The sequence below is a fragment of the Aegilops tauschii genome, chromosome 5 (genome assembly GCF_002575655.3).
Source record: "Aegilops tauschii subsp. strangulata cultivar AL8/78 chromosome 5, Aet v6.0, whole genome shotgun sequence".
Taxonomy (NCBI): domain Eukaryota; kingdom Viridiplantae; phylum Streptophyta; class Magnoliopsida; order Poales; family Poaceae; genus Aegilops; species Aegilops tauschii.
Genome location: NC_053039.3, coordinates 384,732,559 through 384,739,045, shown reverse-complemented (window position 1 = coordinate 384,739,045; position 6,487 = coordinate 384,732,559).

The following is a 6,487-nucleotide window of genomic DNA, read 5'->3' as shown; positions in this document are numbered from 1 at the left end:
TCTTCTTAGCCTTGATCACATCAAAGTATGTGGCATACTGAAACCGGTTCCAGAACGGGCGATTGACAAGGTTGGGTTCTTGGTCTTCCTCATATGGGTTGCGCCGACGCCTGTCCCAGAATTCCTTGCTAGACATCTCAGTCACCTTCTTGCCACTTGGCTTCGGTCGGTTGGCAATCTTCTTCTGCGAGGAGGATTAGCACTTGAGGAAGCACCCCCTGGCGGCGGTGGAGCACTGGAAGAACCACCTGCAGTCTCAGACGAGCGGTACCGCTTTGACGTTGAACGCCCTGGGTTGACACGGCGGACTTGCTGCTCAGGATGTTCATCACCTGGAACCAAACACACGGACACAAGAAACAACGAGAAAGAGCGATCAAAACCAAATAAACACAACAAATATGGATCAATCATGTGGTAGGAAACAATGGAACTGGGCATCCAGCGGTAGTACCGTGCCTGCCCAGCGACAGTACCGCACCAGCGGTAGTACCATGCCCCCGCAGCGGTAGTACGGCTCCAGCGGTAGTACCGCGCCATATGAGCAGTAGTACCGCCCGAGACGGGGCACGGAGGATCCCTACTGCCGTGGTCAGATCCGGCACTACCGGGGATGCCAAATTCAAAAATAAACCTACCAAACATCAATCCAAAGAGTCTAGTTGCCTTCTCCATCCTACTCAAGCCTAGATTTGGCCAAAAATCTAGAGATGCAACTACTATTGCCCCTAAAACGCGAGATCTGAAAACTAGACAAGAAGAGAAGAGGAACGGGGGCAATACCGGCATCCATGGCAAGAGGACGAGGTGGGGATCGACTCCACCGAAGGAAATGGGAAGGAACGGTCCGGAGACGGAGGGCCGCCGGAGCCCTCCCGCGGTGAGATGGCACTTGAGAGAGAGGAAGAGGAACCAGGGGACGAAGCAAATGGGTATGGGGGGAGGAAACCACCCCTGCCCACGACTTAACCCCCTGGCCCCGCCCCTCAGCGGTAGTATCGTGGTGATGGGCGGTAGTACTGCTTAGCCACATAAGCGGTAGTACCGCTCCGTAGAGCGGTAGTACCGCGCCTGCACAACGGTAGTACCGCCCAGCGCAACTCAAACAAGACTCAACACCTATGGCGCAAAACGAAAGACGGGAAACAACGGCAAGTAGACCAACAAGAGCACCAGCAAGAGAACAAGAACCACACGCCTCTATACGAGAGGGCGGTGGCCGAGGCCACCTATGTTTGAGTCACTTGGTATGGCACCGCGAAGAATTATCCTTGGGCCCATGACCAAAGCTCATCTTTGAAGCACAAGTACCATAAAAAATGGCTAATGTGAAAGAGTGAGATTAGTTTATGCATTATGGGGGGGAGGAAGAGTTCATTGAGAGAACAACACTCCCCCTAAGTCCATGCCTACACCTAGACAAGAATGCACAATGAATGTGAGGGGTGTGCAAAGGTTCAAACCACATTGCTCGAATCAATGATATTTAGCTCATGCCTTAACTCGCGAAATCTTGCTTCATCCAATGGCTTCGTGAAACTATCTGCAAGGTTATCATGAGTGTTGACATAGTTGAGCTCGATCTCCCCTCGCCTAATATGATCCCGGATGAAGTGATACCGAATCTCAATATGCTTCGTCTTGAAGTGTTGCACCGGGTTGAGAGAAATCTTGATGGCACTTTCATTGTCACACCAAAGAGGCACTTTGTCACAAATGACACCGTAATCCTTTAAAGTTTGCCTCATCCATAAGAGTTGTGCACAGCAACTCCTGGCCGCCACATACTCTGCTTCGGTGGACGAGAGAGACACACAACTTTGCTTTTTAGAAGACCAACTTACCAAAGAGCAACCAAGAAATTGGCACCCTCCGGAAGTGGACTTCCTATCCACTTTGTCTCCCGCCCAATCGGAGTCCGAATAACCTACAAGCTTGAAGTTTGCTCCTCTTGGGTACCATAAGCCAAAGTTTGGGGTATGAGCCAAATATCGAAAGATTCGCTTGACCGCCACAAAGTGGCTTTCCTTAGGTGCGGCTTGAAACCATGCACAAATTCCCACACTCAACATGATATCCGGTCTAGATGCACAAAGGTAAAGCAAGGATCCAATCATGGAGCGATATACCTTTTGATCCACCGCTTTACCATTGGGATCAATGTCAAGTTGGCACTTGGTGGGCATTGGAGTGGAAGCCGGCTTGACATCACTTAGCTTGAATCTCTTTAGCATGTCTTGAGTGTATTTGGCTTGGTTGATGAAGGTTCCTTCTCTTCTTTGTTTGATTTCGAAACCGAGAAAGAACTTCAACTCTCCCATCATAGACATCTTGAACTTTGAGGTCATGAGAGCGGCAAATTCTTCATTGAAGGCTTTGTTAGGGGAACCAAAAATAATATCATCAACATATAGTTGGCACACAAACAACTCCCCTTTGACCTTCTTAGTAAACAGAGTGGGGTCGACTTTCCCGATTTCGAATCCACGATCTTGTAACAACTCCGTAAGATGCTCATACCACGCACATGGGGCTTGTTTAAGGCCATAGAGCGCCTTGTGGAGTTGATACACATGATCGGGGAAATAGGGATCTTCGAACCCGGGGGGTTGTTTGACATAGACCAACTCATTTATGGGACCATTAAGAAAAGCACTCTTCACATCCATTTGTTGCAATGTGAAATTATGATGAGAAGCATAAGCAATCAACAAACGAATAGATTCAAGGCGAGCGACGGGGGCAAAGGTTTCACCGTAGTCGATACCCTCGACTTGGGAGTAGCCTTGTGCCACCAAACGAGCCTTGTTGCAAACAATGATTCCATGAGCGTCTTGCTTGTTCTTGAATATCCACTTGGTTCCAATGACATTATGATTCCCGGTTGGCCTTGGCACTAATTTCCACACTTGGTTATGTTCGAAGTTGTTGAGTTCTTCATGCATGGCATTGAGCCAATCCGAGTCCTTGAGCGCTTCATAAACCTTTTGGGGTTCGACACAAGAAACAAACGCATGATGTTCACAATAGTTTGCTAATTGTCTACGAGTGCTTACCCCCTTTCTTAGGCTTCCAACCACATTCTCCATGAGATGACCTTTGGTGGTGAGCTTGGAAGCGATCTTAGCGGCACGACGCTCCAATTCCTCCTCGGAAGTGAAGTGAGGAGGGGTTACTTGATCATCTTGAGTGTCGTCTTGAGCTTGTTCTTGACTTGAACTTGCTCGAAGGGAGGAACTTGACCTTGGGCATCATTTGGTGGATCACCACCATCTTGAGGTTGATCTTGCCCTTGATCTTGTTCATGAGGTTGAGGGCCTTCACTTTGTTCTTCGGAAGCGTGTGGGTCTTGGGTTGGTGATGGCTCCACTTGAGTGGAGCATTGTCCTTCTCCTTCGGCCACAAGGGGTTCCTCAATGGGTAGGATATATCCAACACCCATTCTTCTTATGGCTTGGGGAGGAATTTCATCACCTACATCACAAGTACCACTTTGCTCCACTTGGGAGCCGTTATTCTCATCAAACTCCACGTTACACGTCTCCTCAATAAGTCCCGTGGACTTATTGAGAACACGGTAAGCATGGGAGTTTGTAGCATAACCAACAAATATGCCCTCATGAGCTCTAGTCTCAAATTTAGACAAACGAACACCTTTCTTGAGAATGAAACACTTACACCCAAACACCCGAAAGTACTTGAGGTTGGGCTTGTTACCGGTGAGTATCTCATTTGGAGTCTTATTCAAGCCTTTGCGGAGATAGAGCCGATTTGAAGCATGACACGCGGTGTTGATGGCTTCGGCCCAAAAGTTGTATGGAGACTTGAACTCCGCCATCATGGTCCTTGCCGCATCCATCAACGTCCGGTTCTTCCTCTCCGCAAGACCATTTTGTTGAGGGGTGTAAGGTGCGGAATATTGATGCTTGATCCCCTCATCACTAAGAAACTCATCTAGGGTGTTGTTCTTGAACTCGGTGCCGTTGTCACTTCTTATAGTCAAGATCTTTGCATTGTGTTGACGTTGGGCTTCATTTGCAAAGTCAATGACTGTTTGTTGGGTCTCACTCTTCCTCTTGAAAAAATACACCCAAGTGTATCTAGAATAGTCATCCACAATTACCAAGCAATATTTTCTACCCCCAAGACTATCAAAGGATGGAGGCCCAAAGAGATCCAAATGAAGGAGCTCCAAGGGCCTCTTCGAGTAAATGAGAGTCGTGGGAGGGTGAGCCTTCTCATGAAGCTTTCCTTCGATACAAGCACTGCAAGCACGATCTTTAGCAAAACTAACGTTCGTTAGTCCACGGACATGGTCCCCCTTGAGAAGACTTTGCAAAGATCTCATATTGACATGGGCTAAACGGCGATGCCAAAGCCATCCCACGTCAACTTTAGCCATTAGGCATGTCGCGGTCTTAGTGGGTCGCTCCGAAAAGTTAATCACATAGAGACCGTTCTCGACATGCCCAACAAAGGCTACTTTAAGAGTCTTGCTCCACAAGAGGGCCACGGTATGAATATCAAAGAAAGTGGCAAAGCCCATGATAGCAAGTTGACGAACGGAAAGTAAATTGTATGCAAGGGACTCAACTAGCATGACCTTCTCGATCGTGAGATCATGAGAAATGACAACTTTGCCGAGTCCCAATACCTTAGAAGACGAGGCATCACCCCACTCGACATTGGTGGGCATAGATGGAATCCTGTGCACGTCCACCACCAAGTCCTTGCTTCCGGTCATATGATTTTTAGCTCCACTATCGAGCAACCATGACCCCCCACCGGAAGCAAACACCTACAAGAGATCAATGCTTGGTTTTAGGTACCATTTTGTAATGGGTTCTTTGATGTTAGTAACAAGGGTCTTAGGAATCCAAATGGACCATTCAATATACTCATGAGGAGAACCAACAAATTTGGCATAAACATGCCCATCACTTGCACGACATAACACATAAGAAGGATTAAAATCGCCGGCTTTGTTGGATGGGGTGGAATTGCCCTTCTTGACACCGTCACCCTTCGCATTGTTCTTCTTATCCTTGGAAGTACCCTCTCCCTCCTTCACAAAAGTTTGCTTGAGAGGGGGAGGTCGTTTGGTCTTGTCATTCTTCTTCTTGTTCTTGGGCTTGGGTGCGAACCCAATCCCCTCCTTGGCCACAACTTCCTTTTGGTTTCTCAAAAGGTCGTTGAGGTTCTTCTCACCTTGTATGCATGACACAAGGCCTTTCTCAAGTTGCTCCTTCAACTTAGCATTCTCCTCAACAAGATGCACATGCTCACAACAAGAGTTAGTAGCATTTGCATTATCAATTAACACCATATGAGGAAAGGTGGCTTTCTCCTTAGTTAGCTTTACTTGGAGTTGACCATGAGACTCCTTGAGGCTAGCATGAGCACCCTTCAAGACTTTGTGAGCCTTGTCGAGAATGTCAAACTCCTCTTTAAGTCTAGCAAGATCAACCCCAAATTTTGCCTTCTCGGAGTTTAGCACACGAGACACAACAAGAGCATGATCAATATCTTCCTTTAACTTAGCATGATCATCGTTGTATGACTCCTCAAGAGCCAAACGAAGACCACGCTCTTCGTCAAGAGCATTGGAAAGATCCAAAATCTCATCGGCATAGTCACGACTATGCCCCTCCATCTTAGAGATGGTATCTTCGTGAGCCTCGATCATGTCATTGGCTTCACCAAGTTGTTCCAAGAGAGCAACGAAGTGCTTCTTGGATTTACCCTTGAGTTTACTCATAAAGATCTCAAACTCATTTTCCTCCACATTTGTCCCCTCATGTTCATCAATGCTATCCGTCGAAGAAGGATGATTAATGATGGTAGTTTTGATGTTGGAGGTTACCTTATTGGTGGCTTTAGCCATGAGGCACTTGGCGGTGATGTTCTCATTGGGTGAGTCGAAGAGAGACACCTATGGAGTCTTCGCAATGGCAACGGAGGCCATGGCAACCGACTCACCATCTTCATCATCGTCATCATCCTCATTGTACTCTTCTTGTACCACCAACGCCTTGGGAGGAGTCTTCTTGGTGAAGTTGCTCTTGTTGGGGAACGACTTGGCCTTGTCTTTTCTAATGAGCTTGCCACCATTGTCTTCCCTCTTCTCGTAAGGGCACTCCGCAACAAAGTGGCTCACATTGCCACAATTGAAGCAAGTCCTCACCCGTTGCTTGCCCTTTGCGCCACTTGAATTGCTCTTGTTGAAGTTTGGCCTTGTGTTCTTCTTGCTCCAAAATTGCCTTGAAGCAAGAGCCATGTGTTCATGATAGGCATACTTCGTATCTTCGAGGTTGCCCTCTTCTTCTTCCTCTTCATCCTCTTCCTCCATACTAACCTTGGCCTTTAGAGCAAGGTTGGGCTTCTTTACTCTTTGAGAACGAAGAACCGCATTGTCGGCAGTCTTGTCCAAGATGCTCATAGCAACAAATTCATCCAACACTTCACTTGATGACAAGGTGTGGAAGTC